The sequence below is a fragment of the Lepidochelys kempii genome, chromosome 9 (assembly GCF_965140285.1).
Source record: "Lepidochelys kempii isolate rLepKem1 chromosome 9, rLepKem1.hap1, whole genome shotgun sequence".
In the NCBI taxonomy this organism is placed as follows: domain Eukaryota; kingdom Metazoa; phylum Chordata; order Testudines; family Cheloniidae; genus Lepidochelys; species Lepidochelys kempii.
The window spans coordinates 88,029,983-88,053,969 of NC_136388.1; the positions used below are offsets into that span (position 1 = coordinate 88,029,983).

General features: G+C 42.1%; 1 protein-coding gene across 5 annotated transcripts in view; it reads right to left on the reverse strand.

The window, feature by feature from the left end:
* STAG2 (STAG2 cohesin complex component) overlaps window positions 1–16,817 on the reverse strand; it is a 182,835-nt gene extending 166,018 nt beyond the window's left edge. For 2 of the 5 annotated variants that reach the window (XM_078854256.1, XM_073361285.2), the window contains exon 1: window positions 16,610–16,698. The gene's annotated coding sequence lies outside the window, so the exon portion shown is untranslated. Of the gene's footprint in view, window positions 1–4,191; window positions 4,453–15,419; window positions 15,941–16,609 lie in introns of those variants that run through there. The other 3 variants (XM_073361289.2, XM_073361288.2, XM_073361286.2) reach the window with 3 other exon arrangements.
* Between the last annotated feature and the right edge of the window lie 7,170 nt (window positions 16,818–23,987).

Genomic DNA, 23,987 nt, shown 5'->3' on the forward strand with positions numbered 1-23,987 from the left:
TAGAAATGTTGAAAATACTATGTTTTTCCTTTGTGGGCATAGTTATTGTTTAACACCATTTGACAATTATAAAAGAAAGCAATAAAAGAATCTTGAAAATTGCATATAGATTTATATCCAAGTTGTTTTGACTAACATGGTAACAGAATATAAATTCAGATTGATCGATACTGTTTAAAGAAAAATAGCGTTTAAAACCTGTACAGTAGCATATCTAAATTTGGCTGCTGAAGATAATATTTAAGTTTTTACACATGGAGATTTTTTTTTCCCAGTTCTCTACCAGTATTTTAGATTGTTTTTTGTTTTTGCACTATTACATAATTGAAGTGCAAAAAAAAAAAAAACACCCATACCACACACCTAGAGTTTTGTTCAGTATTAAATTACCTTGTTTATAACCAGATCAGCAGCACAGAAAGAAAATCCTTGTCTATTATTTTGATATCCATAAACCAATTTAAAATTGGTGAACTACTCTTCCCCTTTGGTAGAGTGACAAGTAGCAAAAACAATCCTCAGCCAGACTGTTTTGGTGCCATAAGTTCTGACTTTAGCTGACACCTCTAGAGACAATTTCTTTCCTCTTCCAATCAATGGACATGTTGAAAATTCTAATCCAAGGGTAAATTAAACTAAACACTTTTTTTTTGGTCCCAGAATATATTATAGGAGAGACTATATATGTTATCAAATGTATTATTTTCCAAAAGACAGAATATTCCCACTCTTACCTCCCAATTGGTTTCTTAACTTTGAATGAACTAGTCATGGAACTGAACTAACAGAATAAACTGAAATAAAGAAATTATAGTTAATTTAAATTTTAAGAACACCATTTTAAAATCTGATTTTTTTTTTTAAATCATCAATTTTTATCCACCCTGACTGGTATCTTTGTAACCTTAATTGAACTGCCATTTAAACAATTACTTGAGGAGGAAGGAAGAAAAAGACATGGCAGTTTTCTCCCAAAAAAAAAGTTAGGAAGCCTGGAAATTCAAAGTTAAGGTTACTGACTACACACACCTGTTTTGTTTTGTTGCTTTTTTTAAAGTCCTAGAGAAACATTCTGAATGTCGTAACCTTTCGTGAAGAGATGCGCAAACCTGTTTGTATTTCCAGCAATTACATATGGTCTTAAACTTAAGTCACCAGCAATATACTGCTGCAGAACAGCACTATTTAAAGTACTACAGTAGTTTACAGTCAATCAACAGCACAAGCAAGACAGAAAAATCAGGAAGTGATTTAACTAGACTAATTCCAAGACACAGTTTCAAAATGGCCTATGGAACTTTAGGGGAAAAAATCCCGTTGTTAGCACTGGCAGGAGCCGTACCGTAAATAAGACTAATGGCTTTTGGCACTTTGATCACCATGCTAGTTAAACTTACCTTGAACAACTTTAATTGAAAACAACTTCTACAATAAATCACATGCCACTAAAAACTCATGAAGAAAAATATATATAGAAGACACCTCATGCTGTAAATATATATAAAAATTAAATTCACTTTCAATTTACAAATTATTTTTAAATCAATCAATATGACACTTAATAAATGCTTCAGAATTATGTTTGGAGTGAACACTTTCCACAATAAGGCAAAGAGGAGGAAGGGAGGAAGAAAGGTATTCAACTTTCAATTTAAATTTCAGTGGCCTTCATCCTAAAATACAAAGATCATATGCAGATTATTGTTGTCTCTCACTCAACACAATATTTTCCATGCTGCAGTAAACTTCAGGAGAACAAAATGACATGCAATGTTTATAGGATCAAAACGATTACTCTAACTACAAGGGCAAAGTGAACAGTTATTCCAAAAAAGTGGGCCATTTTTAATCAGATCCATATTATGCCTCATTTACAAAAGCAGAATTGGGTTCAGAAATCATAAACAAAGATTAGTTAATATTTGCAAAAAGCTTTGAATATGTAAAAAGCACTGTATAAGTATTAAGGCTTCCCACATATTCATTTTGGCATTCCTCCAAGCAGGAAAGTCGCACAAAAGCACTTTAACAGCAGCAACGAAAAACTGATTTGGATCATGTAATTTTAGTCCGTTCTACACCAGTACCACTAACAGTCACCTACAATATCAGTACAGTTTCCCACCAAAAATGCTCAGTTACCCAGTACCATTTGCATGTGACACTTTAAAGACAAACTCTGCCCCAATGAGGTTATAATCAAACATTATGAATAGCCTGAATCCCTATTCTCCTAACACAGGGCAGCACACAAGCACCCACACATGCACACTCTACCTTCCCTCTTCCTATTCTTTTATTCTTAATTTCAAGTTAAACCAAACCCTGGCTTGAGCTCCCTCCTAGGATTTTTCCCTGTAATGTCTCCTCTCGCCCCCTAATCCCCCTGACTCAGAGTGGGGCATATGGTGGATTGAAGCTGACAAGACCTGCCTGGTCTTGCTGCCAGCACAAACTAGCATGAGTCAGCAGCATAACCCTGAGCATTCCTTCAGGCTTCTAGAACATCCCATTACACTCAGTGTAGCAATCAAACTATAGGACAGCAAATAAAATTAGGATAACAAAGAACACATCAGTTCCAAGTTTTTGGAAACTAAGCCCAGGCACAAGAGCAGCAGCAGATGGCACTGGTGTGGAAGTTAGCATAGGATTCTTCTCCCATTACTGGAAGCACTTGAAGAGAGACAAAAACACAGACTCCACTGCATGCCAGCTCATTTCATCCAATTTTGAAGTCATATGAAAGAACAAATAAGTTATTCTCTTCTCCCACCATCTCATTCCCATGCTCGTTAAAAAACCCATCTTCATCAGCTTCTCCCTGCACCCTGCAAAAAGTCATCCTTAATTTCTGCCTTATCTCCACCACTTTTCAATCCCTACCCTGATGTCTTCATATCAGGCTTATTGAAATCTTACTACCTTACACATCCCACATCTCAGGACACTTCAAGCATAATTTATTCAAAAGCTTTGTGCATTTCACACTGGTACAACTATTAACAGTTTTGATGACTGCCAGTGTATTCCACAACAGAGCCCGCAGTTGAAAGTGCTGCAATACTGTGCACTGCATATCCACAGGTACTTATCTACTTCTGTAACTTATTTCTCACACCTTCTTTCCTGTCTTCCTTAGCATTATTTCATTTCCCTTCTCCATCTTTTATTTGATTTTTTAGGATGCTCTGCTCCACTACGTTCTTTATTCTGGAGATCAAATGAAGTTTACTTACAGAAGACCTAAAAAGCTTTGGTAAAAAATATTTAAATTGCCAAACTACTTGGAATACGGCCCCAATCCATATTTGCTTAATCAACTGGATCTTCCCACATAAACCTCCATGAGAGCAGGACTGATCCCTACATTTGTAGGGTTGAAATGTCAATACCACATTTAAAAATCCAAAAAAAATAATACTTCCCTCCCTCCCCTAACAAGTCCTGAGATCAAAGTACTTTATTTCCCCCACCACTATTGAAGACATAAGCAGACACCTAAATCTGAGCAACGAAGCTGAAACATCGATGCCTGTTGTAGTGGGAAATAAGGAATTCTGAAATCTGATCTTTCCATGTAAATGAAGGAAAAGTTTGGTTTTCATGCATTTTATTCTCAAATGTATTTATCTATTCACAGTATTACTGAGTTGGAATTTTCAAAATATAATTTCTGTTCATTTTTAAATACTGCTGGTGCATAATAATTTGTCTTACCACGTGTGTTTACTGCTTTAAAACTGTATTTTGCATTAACAAGATACTGCTTTGAGGCACTTACATGCTCACTTCCATGCACAGAATGGAAGTTGAGCAATGTAACTAAGAAGAGAAAACAAGATGGCAAATGACAGTGAAATACCCAGAGCACCTTGGGCTCTAAGAACTGACACTTTTAAACAATTTTCAGGTATTGAGCCACAGGTGCTTTAGTTTCTCGACTCTATTCAATGTTGTCACATGGTACAATAATACAGAACATGTGCATACTTACTTGAGCAATGTATTTTTAAAATAGACATGCTGGGTACAAACACTGATGGGAATATCAAGAGTTATCAAAATAAAATGAAAGGAAACCCACCTCATAAAATGGAAAGATATGTGGTGTTTATGAGATGCACAAATCAAAATGAAAGCCTGAAATGTTGCTTAAAATGGGCTACTAAAAAGAAAACTAACTCCCACCTCTTTCACAGACAACTGCCTTAATAATGCATTTCCTTGGTAGGTAAATCAATATGCATAGGCCAGTTTCAATGGGGGGGTCAATCCTTTATCAGAAAAGTAGCAACAGAACTATAACACAGATGCAGCAGAGATACCAGTGCAGCTTCGCTTCTGGTTGCCGAAATTGCAAATGAACTGTAGATTTCTGGAAATAATAAGAGTAGTTATGAAAAGGAATAGGAGAATATTATCTGATTATTTACACAAACTAATTTAAAAAGCAATATTGAAAGAACACTTGATTTATATCTCATTGATGCATAGATAAGCAGGCAATCTGTCTAAAAAAGAAATCTTATTTATAGCATATTAACAATAGCATTCTAGGTAAGTGCCACAAAAAGGGGAAAAGATGATAAATGACAGCGGCAACAAGAAAACCAAGGACAAGTCTTTTGTAAAAATTCTTTCTATACCCCTACCTGGTGCATCCCCCAAGTCATTCACTTGCTGTACTCAAGACAACAGGTATTTTTCAGTGCACGTAGCTATAATTTCAGTAACACTTAATCCTTTCCAAAATAAACTTTTTTTCCCTTTAAACGTGTCTAAATTAAGCTTTTTAAACAAACACTACTGAAAAAATAAAGACCTGAGTCATCTTTAGAAAAGGGGGTGAGGAGGAGAAGGGATGAGTTTTAAGTCATTTCAAAGACACCACAACTAAGAAGTATCTCCTGCTTATACAGCAGGTGTGTAAAACAACAAAGCTTTACTTCAGATCAGGAGTACAGATATGCATATAATTTAAAAAAAAAATTGGGTAGTTAGGACCCAATCTTGCAAATACACATTTCTGTAACAAGAGTAGTTCCTGCAAGTTCATTGGTGAATACTGATAACTGTAAAATTAGTCATAAGTGTGTACAGGATTAGGACGATAGTGGTGTTTTACAGATAGTGAAAAGATACAGTCTTTACTTATCCATTGAAAAGGTTACAGCACAAGTAGTAACAATGCAAGATTCCTCCCACTACCAAATCAAGCAGTAGCTAGAGACATTATGTTAAAAAATATTTTAAGTGTTTATTTATGCTAATACCCTAGATTATTAAAACAATTTTCTATATCTAATTTACTTTTTATCACTTGTGCTGGTTCCTCTGTGCTCCTCATTTGCTTTGTACAGTGGAAAGCAGACAGTCAATTTCACTTTCTGGTTTTCAGGCACAAGCACAAGGTTGCCATGCCTGGGTTGCAAACACAGCGGTCATCTAAATTCAAACAGCTTTCAGTTAATTTCTATTAATAGTAAGTTTTCAGAGCTCTTTTTTTAAAAAGCCTCAACTCCCAAGCAGTATCATTATTAATAAATCCTCAGCCTCTGATGTGACTGCCAATAAAATTACAATATTACAGGTGGCTTTTGATGTGCACCCCTCGTTACTCACAAACAAGCTAATTCAGACCGTGTCTGCACTACCACTTATGCTGGAAAAACTTATGTTGCTCAGGGGTATGAAAACACCCCTCTGAGCGACATAAATTTCGCTGGCATAAACGGTAGTGGTGTACACAGCACTATGTTGGCAGAAGAGCTTCTAGCTACCACTGCTCATTGAGGTGGTTTTATTATGTCAACAGGAGAGCTCGCTCCCATCGGCATAGAGAGTTTACACAAGCAATCTTAGAGCAGCCCAGATGCACTACTGTAAGCCCAATACTTTAAACATAGCCTTAATCAGCCAATTTCAAGTTCATCAAGCAATACAGATGGTAACTTCTTTTTGTCAACAATGACTGAAATAAAATCCAAACTTTATATTCCAGGATACATTAATTTACAATGATCTCAAAAAGATATAAATCAGGGATCTCAAACACGCGGCCCGAGTTATCTCCTGCAGCCCGCCAGAGGCACCAACTCCACCAGCAGCCAAGCTCCCCTCATCCCCTGCCCCAGGCCTTCCACCAGAGCACACCGTGCCCTCGCTCCTCCGCCTACCTCCCAGTGCTTCCCACCGCCAAACAGCTGTTTGGTGGCGCTTAGGACTTTCCAGGAGGGAGGAGGCGGAGAAGAGGCACAGCCAGGGCGGGAATTTGGTGAAGGGGTTGGAATAGGGGTAGGGAGCGGGCAGAGTTGGGGGGGACTTTGGGGAAGGGGTAGGGCCTCATGGAAGGGGTCGAGTGGGGGCGGGGCCAGGGGCACAGGCTTTTGTATCTTTGTATGAAAAGGTATCAGTGATGCGGCCCACAGGCCAATGTACTAGTCCTCATGTGGCCCTCGTGGGGATTTGAGTTTGAGATCCCAGATATAAATGATATACAAGACCATACTACAGGATTCTGTTAATGTGTCAGTTACCCAAGAACAAAGTCAGTAGGTTAAAATATACAAGTGATATTTATAGCCTTAGATTTTGTTATACTTTTAATTATATACCCTTGTTTAGAGATTTGATTCATATCAAAATATCAATATTTCTCTTCCCAATATTCCACCATACACAAGTCAGACTTTCTACACTCTCTCCCTTTAGCTCTGTTCTGTGAAACCACACTCATGCAAGCAAGACAATCCATTGGCTAGCCACTGTATACAAATATGCCGTTATTTTTCTACACGCTTTCTGTTCATTAAAAAAGTATATATTTCCAGAAAGACACCTAAATATCTGATGTTAAATTTTTTTATACTTTCTACAGTCCAGTTTTTACACAAAGTCAAAAAATCATGAGATTCAGAAAATAAACCTCAATTACTTTGTTATAATTATAAACAGGCTCTTTAACAGATTTTTTTGAACATCCACAGTAAAGTCAATCTTCATTCCCAGATTATGTGCTATAAATCTGATGAAAATATTCTTCATGCAAAACAGAGGTTGAATCCCTGCTTTAATATGAACCGAACCATAACTAAGGAGTTGCTATTGTAGTGACTCCATATTTAGGGGTTGCATTCCAAAAATGAGCTTAAAATGAGGCATAAATTTCTGCTTTGTTCCTAAAGTAGATGTCGAATATATTTGAAATTTCACTCTGTTAGAAATTTCAATTTTGTTACAAATTCTTAATAGGAAGCCCCAGGATTTCAGGTCTGACTGTAATTCTCTCATTGTTGACTGATCTATAAAACAACCTGTTAGAGCTGAATCCAAAGAGTACTAGTGCAACAGGGAAAGGATTTTTTTTTAAAAAACGCTGGATTTAGGGACAATTTTAGAAATTTTTGTAGTATAAATGAATGTTTGCGCACTGTGTATACAAGCTTGGTTGGTTGATGGGGTGGGCAAACATATACAAATCTGGCTGATGGGCACAATTACATATACAGCCTTTTCCAAGCAGAGCTACATTTCTCTCAAATTTTATCATACAACAGAAGGTCTCATAAGCAGCTGCTGCTGGATAAAATATTCCCCCACTGTGTTTCTAAATAATACCACCACCACAGAAAATTAATACACAAAAATATAGTCTGTGAAGCGGTTACTGTCACTGTGTCATCAAATATACCTAACCCAAACCCATGAAAGAAAAACTAGTTAGCCTACCTAATGGTACATACCCTCTAGTCCTCCACACACAAGCACATCATTACCACAACCACTGCACACCACAAACCAAACACCGCAACCTGCCCTCTTACGGTCAGCCTTCCCTTCTCCTCCCTTAACCATCCTTCTGCACACAACCCTTTCATAAAATACTCTCTCCCAACACAACCAGTTACCACGCCTAACATCCATAACTTCTCGTCTTGTGAAAATAATCTAGTAAAGGGTGAAAACTGAGCGAAGTTACGGTTGTGCATGATCTGTCGTACATCAATTTTGGTAATGGTAAGGTACGCACTGAGGGGTGGCTTAACTTTTCATTTCCTTGCTATTATGGGTTTGTGTCAGGCAAGTTGTTAGTGCACTAACTGCACCTGTTTATCAATCAAGTTTTCTGAGTATTGATATATGGGTTTTTCCTAACACATTTAAGGTTCCCTAGATTACATGGACCCTTTGACCCACTCTCTTCCTGAAACACAATTTCAGTTGCTCTTTCAATAACAGTTCCCAATCCAAAAGCCACTTAATTTAAAAAAGGGGGATTCCCCAAGAATATTAGTCCTGAGCCCACATCATGGATCCACTAATACAGCCCTTAGGGCCCTGAGTCTGCATCAGGATCTAATACTATCATGACAGTCTTTTAAATTCAATATTCACATGCTTCCAAAACGGAAGGGGAGCAGAAGAGTGGAGTTCAGATTATGCAGGCAATCTTTATTTTTGGCATTACCTGACTATAAGTGCTTGACTTTGATACTCTAATATCCTTTTAATTCATCTGAATACTATTGGTGACACTGACTTTCCAAATTCAAGTTCTTCATTAGCTGCTTGAAGGCTTTTTGATGTAACCTTTGTGTACCGATTTCCAGCAATGTACTACTGGCATCTCTCTCTGACACACAGTACTGGTGGGAGGAGCTATTAATGGGGACAAAGGACATTATCAGTGTATTCCTGCCTCATTCACTGTGCACCCTCCAACTTGCACGCTGAATTAGATAAGTATGAAAAAAGTATGATTTCAATTATTTAAAAAACAAAAACTAAGAAATTTTATAATATGGAATAATTTACAAGGCAAGAACAAAACAATTTTTCATAATACATATTCAATGAGAATGGCTACGGCAGAAACCTACTGACTTTAACAGGAGTTGGACTTGACCCTAAATTTGGATGCGGTACACTAAATGAAGCAGGGCTTCTTCAAAACCCTACCTTATTTTGTAAGTACTCTTCCAAAATCAAAAGATTTCTCGCATCTTAAAAGATTTTTAAAAACCGTCAGCCTGGTCTATACAATAGTTAGGTTGATGTAAGGCATCACTCTGTCAGTGTCTGCACTACAACAGCGGTCCCACCAATGTCAGTCACTCACAACATCAACTTAGTTAAAACAGGTTTCAGAGTAGAAGCCATGTTAGTCTGCATTCACAAAAAGAAAAGAAGTACTAGTGGCACCTTAGCGACTAACCAATTTATTTGAGCATAAGCTTTCGTGAGCTACAGCTCACTTCAACGGATGCATCAATTAGTCTCTAAGGTGCCACTAGTACACCTTTTCTTTTTAGTTAAAACAATTACATACATGTGCAAAAGTAGGTTTTAAACTCTCAATTCTGCGGAATCAAAATAGATCACCAAAAGGCAAATGACATGATAGTAATGAGTTTGGCCAAGCTTCAAAGCTGTCCCCCAAACTAGAAAGATGTTAAAGCTGATAAAAAGCTGCAGATAGAGATAATGGCTAGGGTATTTTTCCCCTCTCACTCTTTGTACCCAATGAGCCATTATTTTGTTCAAACTTTGTATAAAGACAAACGAACTACATACAAACCAAGAAGAGAAATGATTGTAAGAGAGATCTTAGGCTACATCTACACTAGAGAGCTTACAGTGGTGCAGCTGTACAAATGCAGTTGTGCTGCTGTAAGATCTCTCCTGTAGCTGCTCTATACCAACATGAGAGAGCTCTCTCATCAACCTAATTAATTCACCCCCAAAAAGCGGCAGTAGCTATGTCGGCAGGAGAAGCTCTCCCACAGATATAGCACTGTGCTCACTACCACTTATGCCAGTGTAACTTATGTTTCTTGGGGATGATATAGTCATACCCCTGAATAACATACATTTTGCTGACATAAGTGGTAGTAGACATATCCTTAGACTCTGAAAATGATACCCAAAAAGTTTAATAAAGGTATAAACAACTGAAATGAGTCTTTTGGAATAGAAGCACTTAGGCAACCTTAACTATAGCTCCTGCTCCAGTAATATCAACAAGAAGACTGCATTTTCTATTGCTTCTGTAGACCAAGTATACCGCACACACCAGGGACTCCCTGCATTCCTCCACTGCTTCCAAGGAGCTCCCTGTGTGCTACACTCCCATTCCCTTCTTTTTTAAGGATTCTCTGCAATCCCTCCTTACCCTCTGCCCCTCATTTCAGGGGTTCTGAATGTCCTCCCTCCATTCCCCCTATGCCATGTCACTGTCCCCCCTTCCCCTTATGACAGGGCTCTATGTGCTCCCTTCACCCCATACTAGCATACCACATTATCCCCTGTTCTGTGGTTCTGCATGCTGCCTCTTTCCCCCCTTCCCCACCACGGCAGGGGCTCTATGTGCACATACCCCTTTTCCCACTCCATCATATCAGGGTCTCTGTGTTCCCCATGTACCCTTTCCCTCTTACTATGGTCCCCTTTCTTTCCCCCCCCACCATACTAGGGTTCCCCTTTCTTCATCCCCACCAGCAAGGGTGTGTGCCCCCACCCCTGCCAGGGGCTCTCTGTGTGCTCCCATTTCCCTCATCTCAATTTGTTTTCTTTCTGTCTGGGACAGACGTTTTTCATGTTGCCAACATTTAAAACTGCATTAGGAGGATGAACAGGGCTGAGATGAAGGATGTTATTATGCTAGAATTTATTATTGGCTGACATCAAGAGATTCTTTGATCTACAGACAATTACAGATGTGGCTGAAGTTGCTGGTTCTGCTAACCAGATGCTAGGGGCTCTGTGTGTCCCCCATTTTCCCCTTTCATTTTTTACAATTTTCACCAAAGTCAAAAGTGTTCTGTGCACTGATGCCTAAAATACCCCCTGAACTTTTGGAAGGAATCAGGTACAGCATTCAAGTCATCATGTTACAGGTAAAAATAAAAACAGACAAGAAAACATTTAACAAACTTAAAGTGAGTTTTTTAGCCAAAAAACAAAAAAAAATCAGAGGTTGGGATATTGTACAAGCTCCTATGGACTCATGTAACTAGAATTGCGTTGCATGGGCAGGTATAACTTCCAGAGAGTCAAATTTTATACTATGCTGTGAAATTTGCTTAATATTGATACAGAAAGTAACACTGAACTATCATGATTCTTTAAGGACATACTGCACCTGAATCATAGTGACTAAAAGAGAAGTCACATAAAAATGAAAATGTATTCTGACACATCAGAAAATGTTACAATCGATATTTTGTAATCTGATCAAGTTTAATATAGTCTCTTCCATGAATAAGAGTACTTATCTCCAAAAGGGTAACACCTTACAGCTATTTTCTATAGGAGACTATGGAACTACCATGTAATATCCAATAGATAAAAGCAGTCTAAACTTCTATTTACACTAGTTTTAAAGTGATTCAGCTAATGTTTGTAAGATTACAAACACTTACAGAAACTCTTAGAAAATGACATTTAATGAGTTACATGGTTTCACATCTCTTTTGCAAGTTAAACATAAATGCATTTCTGCATTTAATAAACTCAATATTTTAATTTATAAGAACACAGCTGTACTGAGATGATTAACTATGAAAAAGCACTGTGGAACTTGTTGAGCTAAGCCAATCATTTAACTAGCTAAAGTTTCATGTTTGGAAAAGGGAATGTTCTTTGGTTTTACAGAACATCAATAGATTCCTTTTTCACTGCCAAGAGGTTACATTCAATATTTTTAATAAAACATTTTAAAAGCCATCTTTTTTCCTGTAAGTTCTCCCAAATATCACTATTCCTTTTAAAGCATCACTGTGTCCTTAGTTACAGCAAAACAACTGGAATACACCTAGCAAACAAAACTGATAAATCCACTTTCCACTTGCAAACAGCAAGTAGCAAACTTAACCTGATGTTTAAAGGAGATGGGGCTTACAACACTAATTTCTGTAGAATTGAAATGGTCATTTATAGCTGCAATATAATCTTCTGAACATGAACAGTGTATGCCGTGTTGTCTTCCTGAATCTGCAGATGGCCTGAAACAGATTTCAACTGTCTATAGCCCAAACCCTGCCCCCAGTGCACAGTGTGAGCAGGTGTCTGTGAGTTCAGGAATTCTTATGGGAACCCCTGCTTGGTCCCTGAGCATTAGCAGAGTGGTCCCCTGGTCACTACTCTAGACTAGAGCTGGGAAGGAAACAGTTTTCCTGTCCCACAAAACCTTGAGATTTCAAAATATTTTCTCATTCAACACTGGGAGAAAACCCCAAAATAGCCAATAATCCACAGTTGGGGCACTCATTTGGGAGACCCAGGTTCAAATTCCTTTGAATCGGGCAGAGCAGCAACTTGAACCTGGGTCTCCCACTCAGTTAGCATCCTAATTACTGGGCTATTAGCTATTCTGGGGGATGGGTGAGGTCTCACTCTCTCCAGCTTGATCTACATTTAAAGTTAAGGCAGCAAAGCTGAAAAATTTACACCCCGAGTGCTGTAGTTATGCTGACCTAACTCCTGGTGAAGATGAAGCTAAGTCAACAAAAAAACCCCTTCTGTTGCTGTAGAAAGCATCTACACTACAGTACTAAAGCAGTCAGCTATAGCACCATAGCTCTGCAGCAGTAACACCCATGGTGTACACATAGGGTCAGGATGTAATTTTTGAGTGAAGCTGAGAAGCCTTCCTGACAAATGCTTCAGTTTTATGGAAAGAAACATTCTCCCCCTCCAAAAATTAGTTTTGATTACTCAGCATTTTCCAACAAACTGTTTTGCGAAAAATCTCAACCACTCCACTCTAGACTTGGGCCTGGAAAATCCTTAATTTTACTTGTAAACTCACTACACTGGAGTGGGATTCATGATGGATCCCTGTAGACACAGATCAATAAGCCCCAGACCCTAATCCCTACTACTAAGGGACAGAGAGCACTCACAGAGTTGGACTTAACACAAAGAAAGCATGCATCAACTTCATAAGCTCCCCAAATCGTGCTTATACCATGTGCAGCACACAACATTGGTGTTTCCACTCTCAACAGCTACAGGGGGTAGGGAGCACAAATTATCTGTTAAGGAAAAGGAATTATTTCTAGTCATCTCTTTGGCATGACAATTTTGAAGCTTCCACCTTAGTTTTATCCCTCCAAACAGTTGCGTGTCTACAATCCCCACGAGTCTTCAACCACCACAACCAGCCCAAACCTTGTGCGCACTGCGAGCAGTGGAGTATGATAAATCTGACTACTAACCTATTGGATGATATATCATAAATAGTTGCATTTTGATTTTGATTTTTGATTTTCAGACTAAGGAAGAGAAGCAAGGAATGTTGTTACTGAGGCTTGGTCTATACTTACATTTCGGTTGACATAGCTACATCAGACAGGAGTGTGAAAACCACACATTTCTGATCAACATACCTATGTTGAACTAAGTCCCAATGTACACAGTCATATTGATGAACGAAAGCTACACTGACCAGAGCAAACTTTGTTCAGAGTAGTGTTCCTACACCCACGGAAAACCCCCATTTGTCAGTGTAGGCTTCGTTTACACACTACAGGGTTATGCCGTCATTACTACTCCAAAATACTTACACCAACAGCCTCCACAGACATACACTAATTGTTGACAACCACCCCCCCCCAGAAAAAAAAAGTATTAATTGGTATTATGATTCCCCAGCAGAGTATCATGACAGTTATCTGTACGATCACAGGGAAATAAACTATGTCACAGGACTAGCATGAAAGTCAGTTAGTGCTTGTAAAACACTACAAGCGTTAATCATCATCAATACACCACCAAGACTACACACAATACTATGCACAGTTCCAGATACTTCTTCTGATATTGAGGTATATCACTGGGAAAGAATTCCAAAAAGAATGAAAGGCATTCAGGTTAAGGAGGACTTTAAAGAAATAACTTTCTGCTGGACCAAGGGTAAAATTAGAAGGAGTAGGATGAAACCGAACAATGGAAAATTTTAGGATGAATATTAATAAGATTCTGTAACAATTAAGTCTATTATATTGTGGAATAATCTATTAAGGGAAGGGATGGAAGACCCAGTCACCAATCTTTTAAAACAAGACTGGACAAAACACTCAAGTAGGTGGTGTAAAGAACAATCCAGGACTGGCCTCCAGGGAGTGGACCTAAGAGGAGTTTTCCAGTTCTAATTTCTATTAGTATATGGTATCAACTGTGTTCATTTTAGGGATCCAAAGCACGAACACGAAGTTTATTTAATGAAGCACATTCTTCCTAGATTTCTCAACTGTGTGCACTTCAGACATATTGCAAACAGCACCAGCTCTGAGCCCATACTTTCTAATGTAGCTACAGAGCTGAACGCTTTGCTGTGCCGCACATCAGCTTGTGTTTGTGAGGCCTAGAGCCCAAGTTCATTAAACCCGCTGTAGTGTACTCTCGCCCCAGGGGAGAGCAAGCAGGCCACCTCCTTCTCCGTGTGCGGATGACCAATGGGAAGAATGAGAAAGGGGAGGCGGGTGAGTGCTCCGAGGACATGAACAAACACAACCAGCTCTCCAGCAGGCCCCATTAGAGCGGTGTGTGACGCACTTCGGTAACCCGACTCCCCACCCCTGTTAAGAGCCACGGCGCTGACACAGCCCCTCCTCCCCTGAAGGAAAACGACGACGACAGGGAAAAGCAAGGTTTTGAACTGCTCCAGGCTACCTCCAGGAACCCCTCCTTACAGCCTCACAGGGCAAAGGAACCTCTTGTCTCAACCCTACACCTGACAGGGGACAGAAAGAAGGGCTGAGTCACCAGATCAAGCTGCTAATGAGACCAGGTCCAAAAACACGAACACAGGGTGTGGCTGCAGGGAGCACAAGGGGAGGCAACACCCCCTGAACAAGCCATCATCTGTGTTTACAAAGCTGAAAGGGGAAATAGAAGAGTTTTAAACCCGAACAGCCAGGAAGCCATTAAAAACTGGGAATTAAATCTTTCCGCAACTCTTACAGAAAAGTTTGTAACAGCTTAATGCATAATCTTGTAGGAACACAAAGTAATTGATTCAAAAAAGAAAAACAGCCATACAATTGCCACTGCTGGACCGGGGGAGGAATCAACCAGCCAGTCGTCCCAGGTATTTTCAGAGAAAGCAAGCATCCCCTACAACACCACTACTTGGAGAAGGAAGCAAGGAGCAGACCACACAGACAGCGAGGGCACCAGCATCACCACACACATACACACACACATAGATACCAGAAACAAGCGTTGTGTTTACGTTGATCTAAAGGAATATGAAAACAAGCTTCCAAGTTCAGCGGAACTAACTTGATGCCACCGTACCCTGCCCTTCCACCCCGCCTCACTCATCTCTGCCAACGAGTCCCTAAAGACGTCTGCATGCGTGTACCCAAGAGAGTCCAGAAAGCAAAAAAGCTGGGAAAGCTGCTTCCTCCTACCTGGGCAGGGTTCAGCTCAGTTCAGTGTGCATATCGAGAAGGAGGGGGCTCTGGGCAAAGCTGTCTAAAACAAAAGTGGCGCCAAAACCCCCTGTAATCAGCTTTCTTCCTCCTTCTCTTCCCCTCCCCCATCATAGCCGGCTCAGGCCCAGCAGGGCTCCAGCAACACGCGGCTCCCAACACCAAGCGCCCCCGGGACAAGTTTGCGATGGCCCTTCTTTTCCAAAACTGAACTGAAACTGCCCCCAAAATCTCCTGCGGGGGGCGGGCAAGCCCTCGAACAAGTGATGGGGAAAGGGAGCACAGGGGCCTCGCTTCCCGAGACTCACTCCGCACAGGCCCTGCTCGCTCCCTCCTCAACTCCTGCGGGGCGGGAGGAGGTCAGACCCCACGGCTTCATTCCTGTCCGAAAGGGGAAACGGCGCTTCCTCCATTCCTCCCCAAAGTGCGTGCAGGGAGGGGGCCGGCCCCCGGGGGAGTCAGTTGGGGGTACCAGTCGCTGGGGGGGCATGCCCCCCCAGTTGTTGGGGGGGGGGGCTATCAGGCACGGAAGCCCCTACCCCAGCCACTCTCCAAGACGCACAACCCCGGGGCAGAAGTGGCCGCCCCACCATTTTCTCGTGCGCGCCGGGCCGCCCCTCGGTGCGCTGCCGTCCCCGAGCTGGGCATCGAGCAGGGCTCCCCCTCGCCCCGCGGCGGCTCCGTTCCCCTCCCCTCGAGCAGACCTGCCCGGCCCGGCTCTCCCCGCGCACACACACACACACAATGCCCGAGTCCTCCATCTTGCCAGCAGCCCCTGCTCGGCTCTGGAGAAGGGGGAGGAGGAAGAGGAGGTTCTCCATTTTAGCTCGCGGAGCGCTGGGCCCGGACCGCCTGTGGCTGAGGAGGGGGAGAAGGAAGGGGGCTCCCCTAGGGCGGGCGGGCAGCGAGGCCGCTTTCGGAGCCCTCTCTCTCCCCCTCCCCGCCGAGGAGCGCTGGGAAGAGGGGGTGGGGGAGCGAGGGGGCTGGAGTGTTTTCTCGGCGCGGCCCCGCGTCCTCCATCTTGGCTGCACTGTAAGTCCTGTGGCCAACCGGCCCGGCGCCCCGCTCCGTCCCCGAGGGCCCCGGCCTGGCCTCGCCCTATCGCCGCACACGGCCCCCGAGTCCCCCCTCCAAACTTCCAGAAGCTTCGCCGCCATTTTCTAACTTACCTTGCCCAGTGTCGGCGCAGGCAGCTCGGAGGCCCAAACCCGCGGCTCCGTCCCTGCCCCCCCCCCCGGCCCGGTTGCGGGATGCGTGCGCCCGGCGCGGAAGCTCCGCAGCGGAGGGGTTTACAAACGGCGGTAGGAGCGGGCAGGTTATTTAATTTGGCGGCGGCGCTGGGGATTGTTTGGGGTGTTCGCTGCTCGGCGGCTCGCAAGCGAATGGAGGGCGCAGGCGCCACCTGGCGGCCACTGAGCGAGGCCGGCTATCCTGGGCGTGGGGCGACATCTGCCGGCCGGGCCGGGGAGGCTGCTGCGCTCCCCTCCCCGCCAGGCTGCGAGCGGGTAAACAAGGTGGCGCGCATGCCCGGCCCTGCCTGTCTCACCCCACCCCCCAGTCACCCAGCCCGGGGCGGGGCTGGGCACGCGCTCAGCGCGGGTAGATGTGGGTCAGCGCGGCCGGGGGGGTGCTCGAGCTGTGCGCGGGGCGCCTGGGGGTGGGCGCACCTACGGCTTGCGGGGAGCCTGGGCTCGGAGCGTGGGAAGGAAGGACACCAGGGCTTGGGGCCGCGGCCCGCCAGCGCAGCGGAGGGAGGGTGGAGACAACTGGGCCCAGCCCCTGGCGGGGAGGCGCTCGCTCGCTCGCTCGGGTAAGGGAGCCGAAGTTGCTGCCTGAGTTTAGCGCGAGGCACAGCGAGGTCTGTTTGTTGCCTCAGGTAGCCAGGGCCTAACCTAGGGAGGAAGGGTCCCTCAGCGGAAGTGCTGGAACCGGTGGTGCTGCCCCACCACACCCCCTGGCTTGAACTGGTTTCCATCATATAGAGTTTGCAGTTTGATTCAGGTTTCAGAGTAACAGCCGTGTTAGTCTGTATTCGCAAAAAGAAAAGGAGGACTTGTGGCACCTTAGAGACTAACCAATTTATTAGAGCATAAGCTTTCGTGAGCTACAGCTCACTTCTTCAGATGCATATCATATGCATATATAAAGCCTGCTGCAGTTTCCACGATATGCATCTGAAGAAGTGAGCTGTAGCTCACGAAAGCTTATGCTCTAATAAATTGGTTAGTCTCTAAGGTGCCACAAGTCCTCCTTTTCAGTTTGATTCAGTGGCTCTCACCGCTACCCATCAGCCACCCTCAGGGCACTGCCTGGCTCAACCCACCCAGCAGGGACTCAGCAAACGCATGCTACTCTGTGGGCCCTGGCGAGGACAGCCCAGCCGGTGTGGGGCATGGCTGTGGCCGGTCCTTCAAGTTTCCCAGCTCTGCTCAGACCCAGAGGACTGTGCTAAAACCGTGGTCACATGAGGGACCTACCGGTTTTACAGTGGTGCTGGGCCTCACACTCAGAGAGGGCTTATAAACCCTCCGTTTCCATGTACGGGGCGAGCCTAGGGGGGGGCCAGCACTCAGGCTCGGGCAGGCCTATGGAGCTGCCTGCAGATGCCACACAGCAGTTGCCACCCAGTACTGCATCTGGCTCAGCAAAGTAGCTGGAGTTGCCACACTGCAGCCAGGAGGGAGGGGACTGTGCCAGAACTCCCTGGCCTCAGGTAGCCGTACCCCAAGTCCTGGGGGTGCTGCTCTGCGGGGCCTGAGTTCTGCTATCCAGGGCACAGCTCCCTCAGGCACTGGGCTCCACTTTGTGGCTGTGGGATGCAGATCATGACTCCAAGTCCCTCCCCCAGGAGCTGCTGCCATGGCTGTGCCCCCTCCCTCCACCCTTCCCCTGGATCGGGGTGAGGGGTCCAGTTGAGGAATAGAGGTTCGAGAGGAGCCATGTTCTGGTAGGCAATGGGGAGATTTAGGTCTAGAGGAGTCGGTTCATAGAGGGCTCTGATCCGATTCAGGCTGGAAGGGGATCTAGTCTAGTTTGTGGGTTTTGGTCTGGGGAGGGATGTGGGTATGGTCCAGTTCTGGTGGGGAAGGGAGTGGGGAGGGTCGTTCTGGGAAGGGATGTGGGTCTGGTTTGGGAGGTCATTCTGGGGAGGGATGTTGGCCTGGTCCGATTTGGAGGGTTGGCCCAGTCTTTGGGTGACACAGCTGGTTCTGGTCCTAGGTTTTTGTACCTCTGCCTGCAGGAAAGGACAAGCAAAGCTAGTATGAATGATGCTGTAAATAAAATATATTAAAGTTTTTCATACTTTTTATTTTTAAAATGTTTTAAATCTGCCCCACTTTCATACAAAAATTTAATTCAAGCCCTGGTATTCATATGAGAAATGTGAAGGGTGAGAGAGTGTGAAGGTTCCTTTTTAGGGGTGCAGCACATGGCTGGTGTTTTGGCCAGCTTTGACTTTTGTTAGCTGTTTTTACTGTGCTTTATTTTGTATTTTTTTAATAATTTATTTTATGTACACTTGTGTGTATTCCTTTTGCCCTAGGGCTATTATTGCTAGTACCCTATTGGCAGCCATCTTCAACTTAAACTTGTACATTTTGTAAATAAAGCCTGTGCCGCTGTGTGCTATGTCAAAGACAACTTCTGTGTCAATCTCCTGTCTTTTACAATCGTTCCCCATGAGGGCCCACAAAAGGTTAATTCGGCCCTGCATGAGGGATCTCACACAAGTGGGGTGAGGAATGTGGGGTGAAAACCTCTCCCCAATGTGAGGTGGTTGTGTCAGACACTGCTGCTCCGTCTTGTGCAGGGAGAGACCGCTCAGCAGGCTATTGGCAACAGAGCCTCAGCATGCTCCCCTGGTGAGTGCTTTAGGCAGAGAATTCGCTCCCTTGGGGCAAACAGTTCTGTAATCAACCAGGAAAAGCATTTTGGAAGGGAAACAAACTTGTCCAAAAACAAACAATTCTCCCCAATGGTGATTTTTTTCAGGTAAAACCATGTCAGTAAGGCATTGTTATTGACCTAATAAGCACTGTCCTGTGCTGTGTAAGCTGGGCTGTGCACACTGGTAACAAGGTCAGCTGTTTGTTTCATTCAAAGTGGCAGTGAGAGAATTGACTGGAATAAGAAATCTTGAGAGTGTGCATCATACCAATGTCACAAAACACTAAAGCACAAAATTCTGTATATAAACACTGGTATCCAATTTCCCCTCTTACTTCCCAAAAGGTACACTAATTAGAAAATTAAGTTACTGCTCAATGTGAGAAAAATGTTTTAACTGACACACAAATGTCACATTGTTTTTCATTAATGGGACTGGATTATCAATTTACATTCTTTTTAATGCCCTCAAGTGTCATCTTGTTCTTTAGGCTAGCCACAGGCAGAACTGTGTTATCTTAAATTACCTTTTAAAAACTGTTCCAAGATTCTCATTATATTTAATGAAGGATTTTGTTGTATTTTGCACAGATGTTTACAATTGCATACAATGTGCATATATGTTAGTTTCACTCTCATTGGACCTGTCTGGAGAACTCTGGACTTGTCTGATGATGTTGGTGACATTTGTTCTGGTTAAAATCAGTCTTCCTCAAAATTTGTTATTTTTTGTTCATTGCTAAGAGTGGTTTCAGTTGAAATTAAGTTGTTGCTCTTAGGCTCTGAAGGAGATAGCCCTTCTGAAAGCTTTCTTGCAGGCTCTCCTGTAAAAGTTTTAAAGCCCAAAGTCACATATAGATGATAATAAATGTTCAGGTAATACTTACATATTAACCATCACTAATCTTAAGACTGGTTATATTATTCTGTTCTTTTTACCAAAATCATAGAGTCCAAGAGTGCTACAGAAAGGGGTTCTACAAATATTGGGTGGGGAGTCCTGAAACTGCTGTTAATCCACAATAACAGGGAACAAGTTGGTTGGTTATCAGAGATTAGAAAAGCTAATTGAGAGGAAAAGTAGTTCTGAATTTCAACCAGTTCCCTTTCAAGCTCGGAGTTTGCAGGATTGCACCCTACTTGAGCAATATCACTCTAACATCAAATGATTTTTGGCCTCCTGGAATAGTATGGCATGCCGCCACTGTGAATCATAAGTAGTGCTACTAATATTAGATGCAAGAAGCTCTTACAAGTACAGTATTAGGCAACTCTAGTAACTAATGTTAGTAAGAATTAGGTGTTGCTGACAGCAACACCATTTGTCATCTTCTGGTGGTGGAACTTAGTGTTAGATATATTAACTTCTGCTAGTATCAAGTCTATTCCATCTGTTTGTCTTTTCTTTCCAATTGTAAATTGTAGACAACAATAATCTACCAATGTAAGCATTTTATATAAAATAAGTAGGACTGTCAAGCAATTAAAAAATGTAATCGTGCAATTAAACAATAATAGAATCCCATTTATTTAAATATTTTGGGATGTTTTCTACATTTTCAAATGCATTGATTTCAATTACAACACAATACAAAGTGTACAGTGTTCACTTTATTTTTTTATTTAAAATATTTGTACTGTAAAAACCAAAAGAAATAGTATTTTTCAGTTCACCTAATACAAGTACTGTAGTACAATCTCTTTACATGAAAGTTGAACTTACAAATGTAGAATTATATACAAAAAAACTTGCATTCAAAAATAAAACAATGTAAAACTTCAGAGCCCACAAGTACAATCAGTCCTACTTCTTGTTCAGCCAATTGCTCAGACAAACACGTTTGTTTACATTTGCAGAAGATAATCCTGCCTGTTTCTTGTTTACAGTGTCACCTGAAAGCGAGAACAGGCGTTTGGCATTGCATTGTTTTAGCTGGGCGTCACAAGATATTTACATGCCAGATGCGCTAAAGATTCATATGTCTTTTGATGCTTCAACCACAATTCTAGAGGACATGCTGATGACGGGTTCTGCTCAATATGATCCAAAGCAGTGCGCCCAACACATGTTCATTGTCATCATCGGAGTCAGATGCCACCAGCAGAAGGTTGATTTTCTTTTTTGGTGGTTTGGGTTCTGTAGTTTTCGCATCAGAGTGTTGTTTTTTTAAGACTTCTGAAAGCATGCTCCACACCTCGCCCTTATCAGATTTTGAAAGGCACTTCAGGTTCTTAAATCTTGGCTTGAGTGCTGTTGCTACCTTTAGAAGTTTCACATTGGTATCTTCTTCGCATTTTGTCAAATTTGCAGTGAATGTGTTCTTAAAACGAACACGTGCTGGGTCATCATCCGAGAGTGCTATATCATGTTATATATGGCAAAATGTGGGTAAAACAGCAGGAGACATACAATTTTCCGCCAAGGAGTTCAGTCACAAATGTAATTCATGCATTATTTTTTTTAACAAGAGTCATCAGCATGGAAGTATGTCCTCTAGAACAATCTCCAAAGCATGAAGAGGCATATGAATCTTTAGTGCATCTGGCACGTAAATATCTTGCAACACTAGCTACATCAGTGCCATGCGAATGCCTGATCTCACTTTCAGGTGACGTAATTAAAAGTGGGCAGCATTATCTCCTGTAAATGTAAACAAACTTGTTTCTCTCCATGATTGGCTGAATGAGAAGTCGGACTGAGTGGACTTGTAGGTTCTAAAGTTTTACATTGTTTTGTTTTTTAGTGCAGTTTTGTCACCAAAAAACCTACATTTGTAACTTGCACTTTCATGATAAAGAGATTGCACTACAATACTTCTATGAGATGAATTGAAAAATACTGTTTCTTTATATTATTTTTTATTACAAATATTTGCACTGTAAAAATGATAAAGTGAGCACTGTCCTCTTTGTATTCTGTGTCATAATTGACAGATATATTTGAAAATGTACAAAAACATCCATAAATATTTAATAAATTTCAATTGGTATTCTATAGTTTAACAGTGAGATTAATCACAATTAATTTTGGAGGGTTAATCATGTGAGTTAACTGCGATTAATCGACAGCCCTAAATATTATCCTAGCTAGTCGGATCTTTTGTACTTTTTAAAAAGTCTTTGCTTATTTTGATAAATAAGTATGACAAATGTATCAAAGAGCATGGAGTGGATCATGCTACTGTTAATTTTAAAAATGCAATATCTATCATCAGCATTGACAAAGATTAAGACAATTCAATCTATGCATCATTCTAAGCAATATGAAAAATAATAAATGTTAAAGTTAACACTGTTGTGTCATAAGACATTAATACTCAAATAAAAAATCATAAAGATTCTGGACTTATCCACAGAGTGTTACTATCTAAAATAAATTAACTTTTTAAATCGTGATTAATTTTTGACAGGTTTCACAGTAACAGCCGTGTTAGTCTGTATTCGCAAAAAGAAAAGGAGTACTTGTGGCACCTTAAATTTATTTGAGCATAAGCTTTCGTGAGCTACAGCTCACTTCATCATCCGATGAAAGCTTATGCTCAAATAAATTGGTTAGTCTCTAAGGTGCCACAAGTACTCCTTTTTCTTTTTATTAATTTTTGAGTTAATTGCGTGAGTTAACTGTGATTAATCAACAGCCCTTAAAATAACATAAGAAAATAATTTTACTGACCTTTGAAATATGACTTTGTCTGGTGAACTACATCTGAATTATTTTGTGTTGGTGGCTCTTGGGGCAGGCACAGTGTATTCCTGTATGGTTTGTACATCACCAAGATCACTGATGGAACATGGTAAATAACATCTATCGAAAAAACAGTGTATTTTCAAATGATAAAATAAATATTTTGGGATACATACAGAATATTCAAATTCTATTACTTGTATATTCATTCCTTAAAAGAACAAATACGGTAATGGAAACATACAGAGTGACCATTATCCCAGCTACTTCTTGTTAATTAGTGTCATATGTAAGAGAGGTATGCTATAGACACTTGTATCAACTGATAAATACACAGCATATAAGGGATGGGCATCTGTCCCAAAATTCTGAAACATACAAATAGTCTGCTCTGAATAAATCAATATCTATTAAGATGTGTGACGGGACAAGGCCAGATGGCTATGGAAAAGTAGTGGGAGATGGATATATTAACTCCAGGCTAAACAAATCCCTGGTACCAGGATAAGTGAAATGGCAGCTGCTCCAGGTCAATTATGACACCTGGGGCCAATTAAGAACTTTCCAGAAGGCAGGGAGAAGGCTAGGTTGATTGGGATACCTGAAGCCAATCTGGGCTGGCTGAAACTAGTTAAAAGCCTCCCAGTTAGTCAGGTGGGTGTGCATGTCAGGAGCTGTGGGATGAAGTGCTGTTAGACAGGCTGAGTAGTACACACCTTATCAGGCACAAGGAAGGAGGCCCTGGAGCTTGAGGAAGTGAGGGCTGCTGTGGGGGAAGTAGCCCAGGGAATTGTACATGTTATGTTTCTAAAAGGTCAGCTACCATAGCTGATACTATTAGGGTCCCTGGGCTAGAGCCCAGAGTAGAGGGTGGGCCCGGGCTCCCCTTCCTCCCCCTACCTTTGCCCCCTGATTAATCACTGAAACTGGGAGACAACAGAGACTGTGCAAGGAGGGATAACTTCACCTCACCT